Source organism: Pseudophryne corroboree, chromosome 8, assembly GCF_028390025.1.
Source record: "Pseudophryne corroboree isolate aPseCor3 chromosome 8, aPseCor3.hap2, whole genome shotgun sequence".
Taxonomy (NCBI): Eukaryota; Metazoa; Chordata; class Amphibia; order Anura; family Myobatrachidae; genus Pseudophryne; species Pseudophryne corroboree.
In genome coordinates this window covers 212,895,606-212,914,655 of record NC_086451.1, presented here as the reverse complement: position 1 = coordinate 212,914,655, position 19,050 = coordinate 212,895,606, and positions in this window count along the sequence as shown.

The following is a 19,050-nucleotide window of genomic DNA, read 5'->3' as shown; positions in this document are numbered from 1 at the left end:
TTCTTTCAATGTTGAGAGAATCATATGCAGTGACAGTAGACGACATGTCCGTAATCGTTGTCAGGTCCTTCAGTCCGGACCAGATGTCAGCATCAGCAGTCGCTCCAGACTGCCCTGCATCACCGCCAGCGGGTGGGCTCGGAATTCTGAGCCTTTTCCTCGCACCCCCAGTTGCGGGAGAATGTGAAGGAGGAGATGTTGACAGGTCGCGTTCCGCTTGACTTGACAATTTTCTCACCAGCAGGTCTTTCAACCCCAGCAGACTTGTGTCTGCCGGAAAGAGAGATCCAAGGTAGGTTTTAAATCTAGGATCGAGCACGGTGGCCAAATGTAGTGCTCTGATTTCAACAGATTGACCACCCGTGAATCCTTGTTAAGCGAATTAAGGGCTCCATCCACAAGTCCCACATGCCTAGCGGAATCGCTCCGTGTTAGCTCCTCCTTCAATGTCTCCAGCTTCTTCTGCAAAAGCCTGATGAGGGGAATGACCTGACTCAGGCTGGCAGTGTCTGAACTGACTTCACGTGTGGCAAGTTCAAAGGGCATCAGAACCTTGCACAACGTTGAAATCATTCTCCACTGCACTTGAGACAGGTGCATTCCACCTCCTATATCGTGCTCAATTGTATAGGCTTGAATGGCCTTTTGCTGCTCCTCCAACCTCTGAAGCATATAGAGGGTTGAATTCCACCTCGTTACCACTTCTTGCTTCAGATGATGGCAGGGCAGGTTCAGTAGTTTTTGGTGGTGCTCCAGTCTTCTGTACGTGGTGCCTGTATGCCGAAAGTGTCCCGCAATTCTTCTGGCCACCGACAGCATCTCTTGCACGCCCCTGTCGTTTTTAAAAAAATTCTGCACCACCAAATTCAAGGTATGTGCAAAACATGGGACGTGCTGGAATTTGCCCATATTTAATGCACACACAATATTGCTGGCGTTGTCCGATGCCACAAATCCACAGGAGAGTCCAATTGGGGTAAGCCATTCTGCGATGATCTTCCTCAGTTGCCGTAAGAGGTTTTCAGCTGTGTGCGTATTCTGGAAAGCGGTGATACAAAGCGTAGCCTGCCTAGGAAAGAGTTGGCGTTTGCGAGATGCTGCTACTGGTGCCGCCGCTGCTGTTCTTGCGGCGGGAGTCCATACATCTACCCAGTGGGCTGTCACAGTCATATAGTCCTGACCCTGCCCTGCTCCACTTGTCCACATGTCCGTGGTTAAGTGGACATTGGGTACAACTGCATTTTTTAGGACACTGGTGAGTCTTTTTCTGACGTCCGTGTACATTCTCGGTATCGCCTGCCTACAGAAGTGGAACCTAGATGGTATTTGGTAACGGGGGCACACTGCCTCAATAAATTGTCTAGTTCCCTGTGAACTAACGGCGGATACCGGACGCACGTCTAACACCAACATAGTTGTCAAGGACTCAGTTATCCGCTTTGCAACAGGATGACTGCTGTGATATTTCATCTTCCTCGCAAAGGACTGTTGGACAGTCAATTGCTTACTGGAAGTAGTACAAGTGGGCTTACGACTTCCCCTCAGGGATGACCATCGACTCCCAGCAGCAACAACAGCAGCGCCAGCAGCAGTAGGCGTTACACGCAAGGATGCATCGGAGGAATCCCAGGCAGGAGAGGACTCGTCAGAATTGCCAGTGACATGGCCTGCAGGACTATTGGCATTCCTGGGGAAGGAGGAAATTGACACTGAGGGAGTTGGTGGGGTGGTTTGCGTGAGCTTGGTTACAAGAGGAAGGGATTTACTGGTCAGTGGACTGCTTCCGCTGTCGGCCCAAGTTTTTGAACTTGTCACTGACTTATTATGAATGCGCTGCAGGTGACGTATAAGGGCCCTATTCCTCCAACGGACAACAGGTGTCTCCCCGGGTGCCTGACTTAAACAAACCAGCTCACCATCAGAATCCTCCTGGTCAATTTCCTCCCCAGCGCCAGCAACACCCATATCCTCCTCATCCTGGTGTACTTCAACACTGACATCTTCAATCTGACTATCAGGAACTGGACTGCGGGTGCTCCTTCCAGCACTTGCAGGGGGCGTGCAAATGGTGGAAGGCGCATGCTCTTCACGTCCAGTGTTGGGAAGGTCAGGCATCGCAACCGACACAATTGGACTCTCCTTGTGGATTTGGGATTTCGAAGAACGCACAGTTCTTTGCGGTGCTACTGCTTTTGACAGCTTGAGTCTTTTCATTTTTCTAGCGAGAGGCTGAGTGCCTCCATCCTCATGTGAAGCTGAACCACTAGCCATGAACATAGGCCAGGGCCTCAGCCGTTCCTTGCCACTCCGTGTGGTAAATGGCATATTGGCAAGTTTACGCTTCTCCTCCGACAATTTTATTTTAGGTTTTGGAGTCCTTTTTTTACTGATATTTGGTGTTTTGGATTTGACATGCTCTGTACTATGACATTGGGCATCGGCCTTGGCAGACGACGTTGCTGGCATTTCATCGTCTCGGCCATGACTAGTGGCAGCAGCTTCAGCACAAGGTGGAAGTGGATCTTGATCTTTCCCTAATTTTGGAACCTCAACATTTTTGTTCTCCATATTTTAATAGGCACAACTAAAAGGCACCTCAGGTAAACAATGGAGATGGATGGATACTAGTATACAATTATGGATGGACTGCTGAGTGCCGACACAGAGGTAGCTACAGCCGTGGACTACCGTACTGTACTGTGTCTGCTGCTAATATAGACTGGTTGATAAAGAGATGTAGTAGTAGTTGTATGTATGTATAAAGAAGAAAGAAAAAAAAACCACGGGTAGGTGGTATACAATTATGGACGGACTGCCCAGTGCCGACACAGAGGTAGCTACAGCCGTGGACTACCGTACTGTACTGTGTCTGCTGCTAATATAGACTGGTTGATAAAGAGATTTAGTAGTAGTAGTATGTATGTATAAAGAAGAAAGAAAAAAAAACCACGGGTAGGTGGTATACAATTATGGACGGACTGCCCAGTGCCGACACAGAGGTAGCTACAGCCGTGGACTACCGTACTGTACTGTGTCTGCTGCTAATATAGACTGGTTGATAAAGAGATGTAGTAGTAGTAGTAGTATGTATGTATAAAGAAGAAAGAAAAAAAAACCACGGGTAGGTGGTATACAATTATGGATGGACTGCCCAGTGCCGACACAGAGGTAGCTACAGCCGTGGACTACCGTACTGTACTGTGTCTGCTGCTAATATAGACTGGTTGATAAAGAGATGTAGTAGTAGTAGTATGTATGTATAAAGAAGAAAGAAAAAAAAACCACGGGTAGGTGGTATACAATTATGGACGGACTGCCCAGTGCCGACACAGAGGTAGCTACAGCCGTGGACTACCGTACTGTACTGTGTCTGCTGCTAATATAGACTGGTTGATAAAGAGATGTAGTAGTAGTAGTATGTATGTATAAAGAAGAAAGAAAAAAAAAAACACGGGTAGGTGGTATACAATTATGGACGGACTGCCCAGTGCCGACACAGAGGTAGCTACAGCCGTGGACTACCGTACTGTGTCTGCTGCGACTGGATGATAAATAATGATATAAAAAATATATATATATCACTACTGCAGCCGGACAGGTATATATTATATAATGACGGACCTGCTGGACACTGTCTGTCAGCAGAATGAGTTTTTTATAGAATAAAAAAAAAAACACCACACAAGTGAAGTCACACGACGAGTGTTTAACTTTTTCAATCAATCACAATATAGTATACTATACTACTAACTATACTGGTGGTCAGTGTGGTCAGGTCACTGGTCAGTCACACTGGCAGTGGCACTCCTGCAGCAAAAGTGTGCACTGTTTAATTTTAATAATAATATGTACTCCTGGCTCCTGCTATAACCTATAACTGGCACTGCAGTGCTCCCCAGTCTCCCCCACAATTATAAGATGTGTGAGCTGAGCACAGTCAGATACGAGTGTTTAACTTTTTCAGGCAATCACAATATAGTATACTATACTACTAACTATACTGGTGGTCAGTGTGGTCAGGTCACTGGTCAGTCACACTGGCAGTGGCACTCCTGCAGCAAAAGTGTGCACTGTTTAATTTTAATAATAATATGTACTCCTGGCTCCTGCTATAACCTATAACTGGCACTGCAGTGCTCCCCAGTCTCCCCCACAATTATAAGATGTGTGAGCTGAGCACAGTCAGATATATACATAGATGATGCAGCCAGTGGCGGAACAAGCAAGCGGTGGGCCCAGGTGCGACAAAATGCTTTGGGCCCCCCCCCCATCCAAGTCCACCCCGGGGGCAGTGCGCGCCGTAGTCGCGCGCAAAAATACATAGTGGCGTAGCTTCGTGGGGAAGGGGTGTGGCCACAAAATAATACCAACACAGTAGTCTCCATTATTCAAATTACGCCGCACAGTAGCACCACTACACCAGGTAGAGACCCTTTTACACCTTACAGCGAACAGATTCCTCTTTTTACACATTACAGCAGACAGCGTGCCCTTTTTACACATAACGGCAGACAGCGTGCCCTTTTTACACATAACGGCAGACCGCATGCCCTTGTTACACATTACGGCAGACAGCGTGCCCTTTTTACACATTACGGTAGACAGCGTGCCCTTGTTACACATTACGGCAGACAGCGTGCCCTTGTTACACATTACGGCAGACAGCGTCCCCATTTTTACACATTACGGCAGGCAGATTCCTCCTTTTTACACATAGCAGCAGGCAGATTCCCCATTTTTACACATAGCGTCAGGCAGCCCCCCTTTTTTACACATTACGGCAGGCAGATTCCCCATTTTTACACATAGCGTCGGGCAGATTACCCCTTTTTACACATTACGGCAGACAGCGTGCCCTTGTTACACATTACGGCAGACAGCGTCCCCATTTTTACACATTACGGCAGGCAGATTCCCCTTTTTACACATAGTGGCAGGCAGATTCCCCATTTTTACACATAGCGTCAGGCAGCCCCCCTTTTTTACACATTACGGCAGGCAGATTCCCCATTTTTACACATAGCGTCGGGCAGATTACCCCTTTTTACACATTACGGCAGACAGCGTGCCCTTGTTACACATTACGGTAGACAGCGTGCCCTTGTTACACATTACGGCAGACAGCGTGCCCTTGTTACACATTACGGCAGACAGCGTCCCCATTTTTACACATTACGGCAGGCAGATTCCTCCTTTTTACACATAGCAGCAGGCAGATTCCCCATTTTTACACATAGCGTCAGGCAGCCCCCCTTTTTTACACATTACGGCAGGCAGATTCCCCATTTTTACACATAGCGTCGGGCAGATTACCCCTTTTTACACATTACGGCAGACAGCGTGCCCTTGTTACACATTACGGCAGACAGCGTCCCCATTTTTACACATTACGGCAGGCAGATTCCCCTTTTTACACATAGTGGCAGGCAGTCCCCCCTTTTTAAACATTGCGGCAGGTAGTCCCCCCTTTTTACACATTGCGGCAGGCAGTCCCCCCTTTTTACACAGTGCGGCAGGCAGTCCCCCCTTTTTACACATTGCGGCAGGCAGTCCCCCCTTTTTACACATTGCGGCAGGTAGTCCCCCCTTTTTACACATCGCGGCAGGCAGTCCCCCCTTTTTACACATTGCGGCAGGTAGTCCCCCCTTTTTACACATTGCGGCAGGCAGTCCCCCCTTTTTACACAGTGCGGCAGGCAGTCCCCCCTTTTTACACATTGCGGCAGGTAGTCCCCCCTTTTTACACATTGCGGCAGGCAGGCACAAGAAAGAAAGAAGGAAAGAAAAAGAAAGAAAGAAAGAAAGAAAGAAAGAAAGAAAGAAAGAAAGAAAGAAAGAAAGAAAGAAGAATTATACTTACCCTCAGGCTCCTCGGTGCAGCTGCGTCAGACGACGATTCCCGGGCAGTAGAGAATGAGGAGGAGGGAGCCGGAGGACGGAGCCGCAGCAGCGCTTTGCTACTGGTGGAGGCGCTGCTGCTGCTGCCCCTCTGCTTCCCTATAGGCTGTTCTCAGAAGACAGCCTATAGGGAAGCAGAGGAGCAGCAGCAGCAGCGCCTCCACCAGTAACAAAGCGCTGCTGCGGCTCCGTCCTCCGGCTCCCTCCTCCTTCCCCCGTCTGTACCGCTGCTCAGCTCCTATCTCCGGGCGGCTGTGCGCTGCGGGCAGCGGTTGTCTGCAGCGCACAGCGGCATGTAATGAGTCAGTTTGACTCATTACATGCTTGGGCCCCTGGACAGAGGCGGGCCCCAGTGCAGTGCACTGCCTGCACTGCCGGTAGTTCCGCCTCTGGATGCAGCACACTGGGCTGAGCAGTGCACACAGATATGGTATGTGACTGAGTCACTGTGTATCGTTTTTTTCAGGCAGAGAACGGATATATTAAATAAAACTGCACTGTCTGGTGGTCACTGTGGTCAGTCACTAGTAAACTCTGCACTCTCTACACAGTTCTACAGTACTCCTAATCTCCAGTAAATCAGGTCAATCTCTCTCTCTCTCTCTTCTAATCTAAATGGAGAGGACGCCAGCCACGTCCTCTCCCTATCAATCTCAATGCACGTGTGAAAATGGCGGCGACGCGCGGCTCCTTATATAGAATCCGAGTCTCGCGATAGAATCCGAGCCTCGCAAGAATCCGACAGCGTCATGATGACGTTCGGGTGCGCTCGGGTTAACCGAGCAAGGCGGGAAGATCCGAGTCGCTCGGACCCGTGAAAAAAAACATGAAGTTCGTGCGGGTTCGGATTCAGAGAAACCGAACCCGCTCATCTCTACTTTTATGTCACAAAGATAAACTGGGCAAACCCTAACCATTACTTGTGACTGAACCTAATCTGTTTTGATCTGGAGCAACACACGCTCTGTAGACACACACACACACACACACACACACACACACACACACACACACCACATTCACTAACTCTCTCTGCAGCCATACATTCAATCAGTCAATCAATCAATCAATCAATCAATCTGCAGACATGCACGCACTCTCTTTTTCAAGCCCTCTTCTGCCTCAGCCGGCTGGCAAAGTTACCCTCTTTCCATCTTCTCCTGATAGGGGCTGCGCCTCAGGTGCGCTGCTCCTTGCTCTTCTAGTGGCGCAGCGTGATATCATGCATGCTGCATAAAACAGTTTATTGTGCCCCCCATAGCCAGCAATGCAGGCAGTGGCTGGTGGGCGGTAGGACCTGGGCCCTCTGCCACTTTCCTTTGAGGGCAGATAGGCAGAGGACCAGCCAGGGACCTCTTTCACCTTGCAGATGTTGCGGCAGTAGTGGGTGGTAGGAGCGTCCGGACCCCCCTTGTCTGTCAAAGTGTCTGGGCACGGGACTGCTGCTCAGGCAGTCCCCCCTTGATGGCGGACCTGTTGGTATGACCTACTTTGCTTCTAGTTTTTTTTTTTTACTTCCAAGGGGTCTATGTACTAAGCCTTGAGGAGAGATAAGGATGGAGATAAAGTACCAGTCAATCAGCATCTAGCTGTGAAGCTACAGGCTGTGTTTGAAAAATGAAAGGAGCTGGTTGGTTGGTACTTTATCTCTGTCCACTTTATGTCTGTCTTGTTTGAATTAATGGGGATATAACCCTGGCAGCTAGCTCAGAAAAATAGGAGTACTTACAGGTCGGTGTGGTATGCATCAGCATACTGACACCGGGATCCCGGCAGGGGGTGGCGAGTGCAGCAAGCCCCTTGCAGGCTCACTGCACTCGCCATGCTGCGGGGTCGGTGGCAACCTGCGGTCGCCACGGGTTCTGTTCCTACTCTATGGGTGTCGTGGACACCCACAAGTGGGAATAGTCCCTGTTGGTCGGCATGCCAACCGTCGGGATTGTGAGGGGGCGGGATGTAGGATGAGGTTATGTGACCGTCGGTCTCCTGACCGCCGGTCACATAACTACATCCCCTTACAGGCATCAACACTGTGTTAGAATATTGAATTTTAAGCCTTACGGTGCACATTTATCCATAATGAATTAAACCCCTGCCAGTGTTATATCCAGAGTATTAAACCTTGAAATGTACCATATACACCCATTTGTAACAAATTAAAATACTTACCAGTACTATTATAGACAATAGGACATAAATTGAATGAGAATCACCTATTGTCCAAATAGGGTGTACTCTGTTATACTGACGCTTGGGATCCCAGTGCCCAGCATACCGGCGCTGGGATCCTGAGCACCAGCATGGTGGCAGAGGGGCAAGCGCAAAAGAGCCCCTTGCGTGCTCACTGCGCTCGCCAGGTGCGCGCCGTGCTATTTATTCTCCCTCCAGGGTGTCATGGACACCCCAAGAGGGAGAATAGTTGTCGGTACGCCGACTGTCCAGATCACGGCATTGGTATTATTACATTATTAGAGAAGGGTTTGAAATTTTCCCCAACGAATAATCCTAATCTTTTTGAGTTGTATGTGGATCTCAATAGATTTGTACGTACATTATGCCGAAAGAGATATTTCGCTAAAAAGAACTTAAATGCAAAAAATGATGATTCTATACCCATTGTTCTTAATAGCACAGATGACATTATGATATCAATGCTAGAACAGTTATGGGAGGAAAATAACACCTCTCATGGAATACCCTTGACAATGGAAAAGATTTATGATATTAAAAGAGAATCTAGCTCATTTAAAAATAAATCCGAATTCTTCCCAATATCAGCCAAGAGCAGTAGTATAGAGGCATTTTATAGAATTACTTTGGATGATTTTAAAGCAATGGTAGAACGTAACCAGGATAAGTTTCAAACCCCTTCCAATCTAACTAAACAGGAACATAAGGCACTTCGCACATTAACACAGGACAACTCTTTGGTATTTAAAGAGGCCGACAAGGGTGGTGGTCTCGTTATTATGAACCGTACTGATTATGTTAAAGAAGCTTATAATCAACTAGAAGATAAAAACTTTTACAAAATTCTTGATACCAATCCCACATACACTTTTCTGACGGAGTTAAAGGAGCTTCTTGACCCTGCATTAGAGTCGGGTGTCCTGTCTAAGGAAGAACACCGATTCTTACTACCACAATATCCCATCACTCCCACTTTTTATTTTTTACCCAAAATTCACAAATCCCTCACTGCACCCCCTGGTCGTCCTATTGTTTCCGGTATAGACTCCCTCACATCTAATTTATCCCATTACGTTGACACTTTCCTTCAACCACGAGTCTCCACACTGAGATCACATCTAAAGGATACGACTGATTTTCTCATTAAAATAAAAGATATAAAATGGCAGGATTCTTTTGCATTCCTGACCCTTGATGTCAAATCATTATACACCCATATCCCTCATGTATTGGGCTGCGATACCATTTTTAGACGTCTGGAATTGGATAGTGATCTCAGTGTGGATCACAGACTTTTTCTTTTAAAATGTATTAAGTTCATTCTTACTCACAATTATTTCACGTTTTTGGACCGTTATTATTTACAGGTGATGGGCACGGCCATGGGGACCAGGTTCGCCCCCAGCTATGCCAATTTATACATGGGCGACTTTGAGCAACAACATATATGGAGTAGTCCGTGGGGGGCGTCCCTGGTCTTCTATGGCCGTTATATTGATGATTTATTTATTATTTGGGATGGGGACGAGTTATCTGCCAATCACTTTGTTTCTAATCTTAACACTAATTTATTTAATTTATCCTTCACTCACACCTTTAGTAAGAACCGTGTGGACTTCCTTGACCTGACACTAGAAATAATCAATAATGAAGTTACCACTTCTAATTACACTAAACCTGTGAACACCCATTCTTATTTACATTACACTAGCTCACACTATAGACCCTGGAAGGATAATATCCCCAAAGGTCAATTTATGAGACTACGTCGGAACTGTTCTACCATTGAGACATTTGCCTCACAGGCCAAAGAACTGATCAATTCATTTAGGACTAGAGATTACCCAGAGACGCTGTTACAACAGGCATACATAGAAGTCTATAACATGGATAGACAACTTCTTTTTCATCAGAAGAATTCATCTACACACAAAACTGGAAGACAGAGTAACAGAGACTTTTCCTTTTTCTGTAAATATAACAGATGCGCTCGAGAAATAAAATCTATAGTCTCACGTAATTACCGAATACTAAAACAAGACAATATACTTAGCACTATTTTACCTACTCAATTACAAATGACTTACAGGAAAAACAGATCATTAAAGACTATATTGGCTCCTAGCCATTTAAGAAACATTAAAGAATCTAGTATCCAAACAGGGGTAGAATGGCTTACCACGAAACCATTGGGTTTCCACAAATGTGGCCAAACAAGATGTACTATGTGTTCACACATACAACGCAAGACTAACTCAATTAATATTCCATATTTCAATGAGACCTATGAATCAAAAACTTTTATGAATTGTGAGACAATTTTTGTTATCTATTTATTAACCTGTAGTTGCGGACTTAATTACAGATGTAGCCACCTTTATCTTGAGTGGCCGCGGCGGTTGTCCCGTTCGACCATACGCAGCGTACTGTGGCGTAGCGAGGCGCGCCTAGCCACAGAGAGGCTATCTAATCGCACGGAGACAGACATTTGACGTTTGGCGTTACCTTTACGTGTAATACCTGCGATCAGCCACCAGATGTCGCTTTTTACAATCACCACTGCGCATGCGTGTGGTCTCCCGTAAAATACAATACTGACATACATAATAAGGACTACTTTACTAAGGCGTCTCATTACGCTGCATACAGCAAATACTGTACTCATTACGCTGCATTATTTAATACAGTACTGTATATACAGTACGACACCGACGCAAATACAGTAGTACAGCATACAGTATATGATCCATCTACAATACTTTATGAATACTGTATGTGAGCGTCCAAGTCCCGCAGACAAAACACAGTACTGTAAAACCAGTAGTGTACACTGTCGCAAATGGATGTGTGTTACAAGTTCACTATTGCCTCTCAAGATTAGGAATTTTCTACAGTATGTTATCGTCCTAATCCCGTAGCCATTACAGCATAATCAAAACCAACGGATTTATACATTTGTCTGCGGCGAAGTGGTGAAGTGTTTCGCTTCCTATACTCAGAGTCCAGGGTTCGATTCCTTAAGTACGAATGCATGTTACTGTAGTTTTTTTCAGACACTTTATTATTTTTTTTATTCACATACTGTAAACCAGGGCATACAGTAGCTGCATGAGCGGTTCTATGCGATCGAGTCCGGTGTACCATAATGTGCAGGTTCTATGCAGGTTAAGGTACTATGCTCCGTACACAGTACACATACAATTCTGTAGCTGGGCAGACTGAATAGAAATGGCTACCACCTATGACTCCTTGCCCCACAGAGGCCCTAGGCTACGGAGCAAGTAATAGTCCAGATTGTACAGACTATGGGGCAATGCTGAAGGAGCGTCACAATCCCCTAGCTAAAATACACAGTATGCATATTATGGTACACCGGACTCGATGACATACTGTAGCACACTGGCAAAATGGCCGCCGCCCCTGAACCCTTGTGCAGGTTATGGGGCAATGCTGAAGGAGCGTCACAATCACCTAGCCAAAATACACAGGGGAGGGATAAGCTACTGTAGGATTGCATACAGTATTACGGTACACCGGACTCAATCGCATAGCACACTGTCAAAACGACCACTACCCATGAACCCCCACCTCCTGAACCCCCACCTCGTGGCAGGCAGCAGTTGGGTATGGAATGAGAAATGGCATAAGCTGTGCAGGCTACGGGGCGATGCTGAAGGAGCGTCACAATCCCCTAGCCAAAATACACAGAGATACTGTAAGCGAGGTCTATGCACATTACAGTACTGTACGTTACACCGGGCTCGGTCGCATAGCAAACTGACAAAACACAAGTTTTACAGTACATACAGTAAAGCAGGCCAAAGCTGCAGGAGAGTTTCTACTGTAAAGGTTCTATGCACCGTACGGTAATGTACACATACCTGTACAATTCTATAGCAGGGCAGACTCAATTGAAATGGCTACCGCCTGTGACTCCTACAGTAGCTCCTAGGAGGCACTCAGCTATGGAGCAAATAACAGCACAGATTTTGCAGGCTACGGGGCAATGCTGAAGGAGCGTCACAATCCCCTAGCTACAATACACAGGGGTGATAGAGATAATCGAGTGGCTGGAGGGGGGTCCCCTTGATTTAAGGGGCCCCCACTCCTCCAGGGTACTCCGGCCAGGTGTGACTAGTTGGGTATTTAATTCCATGGCCGCAGGGACCGGTATAAAAGTCTCCCCCGGCTGTGCATTATCTGTCCAGCTAGTGGAGCCCAGTGCTGATTCAAAAAATATGGGGAACCCCTACGCTTTTTTTGTCCCCCTTATTTTTTGCACCAGGACCAGGCGCAGAGCCCGGTGCTGGTTCTAAAAAGATGGGGGATCCCGTGTCCATTTTTTCCGTATTCCTTCCGGAATTCGACTGCAATTGCATATACAGTACTGTACCCCTTAATGTCACTGCTTACAGTATACAGTATTTAGACATGAGCTTGTGTACAGTATCTGTCATGAGGTGCTTTTTTCACTGACACTATAACTTTTTTCTATTGTGATATACTGTACAGAGGCGGCAAACTAGCCAAACGGGAATAATCAGCTTCTGCAGAATAAAATGAGATGCTACAGTACATGCCTATATTCTGTGAGTGACTGCGGCTCTATGAAATTAAATCAGAAAATTTAAATATGAAATGCATTACTAATGTGTGGCATTACTGTACTGTATGTGTATAAGGTGTACTACAATATTTTCTGGTGTAACATAAGGAAAGGGCACTACTGCATGGTCTAATGCAGTGGTTCTCAAACTTGGTCCTCAGGACCCCACACAGTGCATGTTTTGCAGGTAAACCAGCAAGTGCACAGATGTATTCATTACTAACTGACACATTTTAGAAGGTCCATACAGTAGGTGGAGCTAATTTTTTCACTTGTGATTCTGTGAGACCTGCAAAACCTGCACTGTGTGGGGTCCTGAGGACTGAGTTTGAGAACCTGTGGTCTAATGTAAATAAAGATGAATGTGGTGGGGTGTAATGTGAATAAGGGGCATTACTGTTAGGAGTAATGTGGTACTATGATATGATGTCATGAGAATAAGAGACACCACTGCATGATATAATGTGAATAAAGTTGCAGTACTGTGTTGTGTCATTTCATCTTCGGGTATTATTGTGTTACCATGCCCCTTCCCAGCAAGAACATACTGTACACTGTTTTGGGCTGGCACTAAATGTGCACATTGTTCTTATTTAGATTATAGGGGGTAGGAGCGCCAAAATGGGTGATGGTGCTGGGAAAGGGGTGCAGGGTTAGAGGCGGAACTACGTAGCATCTGTGCAAGAGGGCATCAGCCAAAATCTAGCCTAGGGCATCATGTTGGTCAGGTTTGGCTCTGATAATACTGTATACTGTACTCTTACTGTACTTTGCATTCAATACAGATACTGTTTGCACACAGGTTTTACATGAATCATTGGCAATGCTGCAGGAGTGTCTCATTAGGCAATCTAAAATATACCACGACTATGGGTGGGGATACAGTAGGGAAGTTCTGTCACCATAAGCTGTCTGCTGTGTATAGCATATTTCCATCTGAGATGCATTTGTGTGTTTGTAATAAGAAAAAAACATTTTACTGTACATTTAGTGGATACAGTATTTCTCCCCCATAATGACGTATCATACTGTACAGGTACCCTCATGTACTGTACCGTACCATACTGTAAAATTGAATATTTATTGGAAAAACATCAATATTAATGTAAAAATAAAGTATTACAACATCCGATTCCATGTACTGCACTGATCAAAATGTACAGTACTCTTATTCAGGACTTATAAAACTGAAAATAACTGTTCATACAGTACACATCAATAACATTACTACTGTATAATATTCTACATTAGTTTATGCAATAATCAGACAAAGGCAATTTTATCATTTTTTTTAATAATGCACCAATTTAAAATTTTAAACAGAAAATACAGAACTACATATTTGTGGCTTGACCATTTCTTTCAACTACAACAGGTAATACTTTATACAGGTGATTTATATAATTATTACAATGTTCAGGTGTGAGTACTTCTAGCCAAAATTTCTTTATCCCATCCACCAGTTGCTGTTTTGTTGTTGGCTTTGCAACACTCCTAACGTACCTCTTCAATTGAGCCCACACTAATTCGATTGGGTTCATGTCTGGTGATCTATATAAAAATAAAAAAAAAGCGTATAGAAAAAATTAATTACATTACAGTAAATAGAGAAAATTAAACATACAATATTGTACTGTTTATTAAACAAAAATTTTTTTTTACAGTACTAGAGTGCTATCCAAAATTTTACTTGTACACTGTTGAAAGAATACTCACTCTGGTGGTGTGCGTTCCCAATTCATACCTTTCTCTTCCATAAATTTGGCTGAGGCGGAGTGTTTAGGATCATTGTCTTGGAATATCCTATGGTGAGTTGGGTAATATTTATTCACAAATGGCACCATACATTTCTCTACTATTGTTTCTTGGAAATATTTCTTATCCATGATTCCTACAGAAATCAAAAAATGTTGTTCATTAATAAGCAACTCCTTTTATTGTGCAGTTACACGTACTCTACAGTACAACATGTATTTTTACAGAACACAGGCACAGAATAAAGTATAGTACTGTACCTTCGAAAAATAATAGGGGACCAGCTCCTAATCGTGATATGCCTCCCCATACATGGATTTTCAATGGATGCTTTGGGCGTGGTTTTAAAGAGATATGGTTACGTTTCCTGAATGACATTCTGGAGAACCGCTCAAGGGCAACAGACGATTCATCTGTGAAAATGACATCATCAAATGTTTCACCACTCTCAATCCATCGCCGTGCCTGTTCCACTCTCTTTTCTTTATTCACATCTCTTATCATTGGAGATATCCTGTGAAGAGCCACAAATAATGAAATCAGATACAGTTATGAAATTACAGATTTACAGATTACTGTATATACAGTAGACTGTATGTGCAGTATACTGTATTATATACCTACTGTATACATTAAACTGTACATACAGTACATTAAGTTACATACAGAGTAATATATATATATACATACTGTACATACACACAAACACACACACACACACACAGTATACAGTATGTAATCATCACAATAAGCCGGCAATGCTTCATTGCTGTCTCTGAGTGCCTATACAGTAGGTATCTCTTTTGGGATAGAATATATACAGTATATACACACACACATACTGTATATAGTATAAAGTACACACTCTGTATAATGATTTATGGCATTATTATATCACGTATCAAGGGATTATTAACAGTGCATTTACTGTATGGTTTATACTGCTTTCAGTATTTTACCTTGTTGCGCCAAAGGTCCATCCCATTTTCCGTCGCATCCTTCTGATGCTGGTGGCCGATATGTCCAGGTCATACTTGGAATGGAGAATTCGTTTTATTTGCAGAGCAGTACGCTCATCATCCTCACGAGTTAGTTCCTCCACAATTTGTTGCACTCTCCTACAGTACAATACAGTATGAAAAATATGAATTCATGAACAGCACAATCACAGTTACAATTGATGAAGTTTTTATTTTATTTCAAAAAAATTGTTTATGGTATAAAGCAAGTCATTTAAACATTACAGTAGTGTACAGTACGTACCATGTGCATTTTGTAGGAAATACAAATCTGGGCGTTGTTCTCTCGAATGCATGATAGCGCACCGTTTCTAAAGTGACTATAATGCCACTTTCCTTGAGCCATGCATGGATCTCTTTGATGGTTTTATTTTCTTTTTTCATGTTGGCGATTATCTTGCTCATCGTTTTGTTGATAGTTACTGGCATGTTGTCCAACTATAATTCCTGTATGGAGAGAAAACATTTGTGAATACTGTAGTCTAAAATTTACACATCTGAAAATGCATAAGAGTTTTATGATAGAAGTTAATACTGTACATGTTTACTATCCAGTACCTGATGTTCAAATTTAAGTATTGTATACTGTACAGTACTGAAAATACAACTTCAGTGTTATGGACTGTATGAAACAGATACAGTACAGTAAATAACCCTCCTTGGAAGTGCATGGGCCCTGTGAGACTTACAGTAGTGTACAGCATAAGGGTCGACTGACATGATGTACAAGCATTACATACAGTACATGTCAGTACTGTATGTAAATTCTTCAATTATTGCCTAACAACAATGCTGCTTACTGTATATTAAATACTGTAGGCCTAGAAATGTGCATCTCAATATAGTAGTTAAAAACACAGGGGCCTATGTGGATAAGCGAGTTCTATGCACACTAAAAATGGCCACCGACCGTGAACCCCCAGCACGTGGCAGCGCTCGGATATGTAGTGAGATACAGTATGGCATACATTTCACAGTTCAGGGGGCAATGCTGAAGGAGCGTCACAATCCCCTAGCTCAATTACATTGGGATAAGCGAGGTCTATGCACACTACGGTATACCGAGCTGGATCGCTTAGCAACCTGACAAAATGGCCGCCGACCGTGAACTCCCAGCACGTGGCAGCGCTCGGATATGTAGTGAGATACAATATGGCATACATTTCACAGTTCAGGGGGCAATGCTGAAGGAGCGTCACAATCCCCTAGCTCAATTACATTGGGATAAGCGAGGTCTATGCACATTACGGTATACCGAGCTGGATCGCTTAGCAACCTGACAAAATGGCCGCCGACCGTGAACTCCCAGCACGTGGCAGCGCTCGGATATGGAGTGAGATACAATATGGCATACATTTCACAGTTCAGGGGGCAATGCTGAAGGAGCGTCACAATCCCCTAGCTCAATTACATTGGGATAAGCGAGGTCTATGCACATTACGGTATACCGAGCTGTTTGGGTGCATTTAGCGTAAAGAATCGCTCCTGCAGATGTACTTTGATTTATGTGAAACCTGTGTGCATCCTTCCATTGACTGTCTTACAATGTAAATAAAATAATACAGTGCATTATTACAGAAAAAAAAGAAAAAAAAGAAAGAAAGCACATCATGTCTCGAACCCTGGACCCCCAGTGAGGGAGGTGGGAGCCTTCACCCCTAACCCACGACGCCTCATGAGAGATTTCTAATTTCATGTGTGAAAGTACTGCAAACAGCGCCCGGCCCTCGCCCCATTGCTGTTGGTTTATGCCTTAGAGGACTCGGACGCTCGCATTTGTAAAGCACGGTGTTTTCCTCCGCCTCCTGCTAGCCTGTTGCCCTTCCCCCATGGGAGCCTGCACAGATCATGCAGTAGACAGGGAGGGAATGCAGGTCATGTGCAATACACAAACGCCCACTGTAGTACTATTTTGCTCACTTACAGTACCGTACTGTAGGTTGCATTTAGCGTAAAGAATCGCTCCTGCAGATGTACTTTGATTTATGTGAAACCTGTGTGCATCCTTCCATTGGATGTACTGTATTGGAGAGAAAAAAAAAAATGTTAAAGTGAATGTCACGGGAACACATTAAAAATAAGGTTGGCACTTCCTTCCCATTGGTGTTGGTTTACAGTATGCCGTAGTGTACTCGGACGCTCATGTAATTGCATTTCAAAGGCACAGTATTTTCCATCGTCTCCCCCCTACCCCCATCGCCCTTCCCCCCTGGGGGCCTGCACAGGGAGGAAATTCAGGTCCTGTGCAATGCACAAACGCTGAAGATCTACAGTACTGTTTTGCTTAGTTGGTAGCGCCAGAATACACTCATTTCATTCACGCTGTTTGGGTGCATTTAGCGTAAAGAATCGCTCCTGCAGATGTACTTTGATTTATGTGAAACCTGTGTGCATCCTTCCATTGACTGTCTTACAATGTAAATAAAATAATACAGTGCATTATTACAGAAAAAAAAAAAAAAACGAAAGAAAGCACATCATGTCTCGAACCCTGGACCCCCAGTGAGGGAGGTGGGAGCCTTCACCCCTAGCCCACGACGCCTCATGAGAGATTTCCAATTTCATGTGTGAAAGTACTGCAAACAGCGCCCGGCCCTCGCCCCATTGCTGTTGGTTTATGCCTTAGAGGACTCGGACGCTCGCATTTGTAAAGCACGGTGTTTTCCTCCGCCTCCTGCTAGCCTGTTGCCCTTCCCCCATGGGAGCCTGCACAGATCATGCAGTAGACAGGGAGGGAATGCAGGTCATGTGCAATACACAAACGCCCACTGTAGTACTATTTTGCTCACTTACAGTACCGTACTGTAGGTTGCATTTAGCGTAAAGAATCGCTCCTGCAGATGTACTTTGATTTATGTGAAACCTGTGTGCATCCTTCCATTGGATGTACTGTATTGGAGAGAAAAAAAAAAATGTTAAAGTGAATGTCACGGGAACACATTAAAAATAAGGTTGGCACTTCCTTCCCATTGGTGTTGGTTTACAGTATGCCGTAGTGTACTCGGACGCTCATGTAATTGCATTTCAAAGGCACAGTATTTTCCATCGTCTCCCCCCTACCCCCATCGCCCTTCCCCCCTGGGGGCCTGCACAGGGAGGAAATTCAGGTCCTGTGCAATGCACAAACGCTGAAGATCTACAGTACTGTTTTGCTTAGTTGGTAGCGCCAGAATACACTCATTTCATTCACGCTGTTTCGGTGCATTTAGCGTAAAGAATCGCTCCTGCAGATGTACTTTGATTTATGTGAAACCTGTGTGCATCCTTCCATTGACTGTCTTACAATGTAAATAAAATAATACAGTGCATTATTACAGAAAAAAAAAAAAAAAAGAAAGAAAGCACATCATGTCTCGAACCCTGGACCCCCAGTGAGGGAGGTGGGAGCCTTCACCCCTAACCCACGACGCCTCATGAGAGATTTCTAATTTCATGTGTGAAAGTACTGCAAACAGCGCCCGGCCCTCGCCCCATTGCTGTTGGTTTATGCCTTAGAGGACTCGGACGCTCGCATTTGTAAAGCACGGTGTTTTCCTCCGCCTCCTGCTAGCCTGTTGCCCTTCCCCCATGGGAGCCTGCACA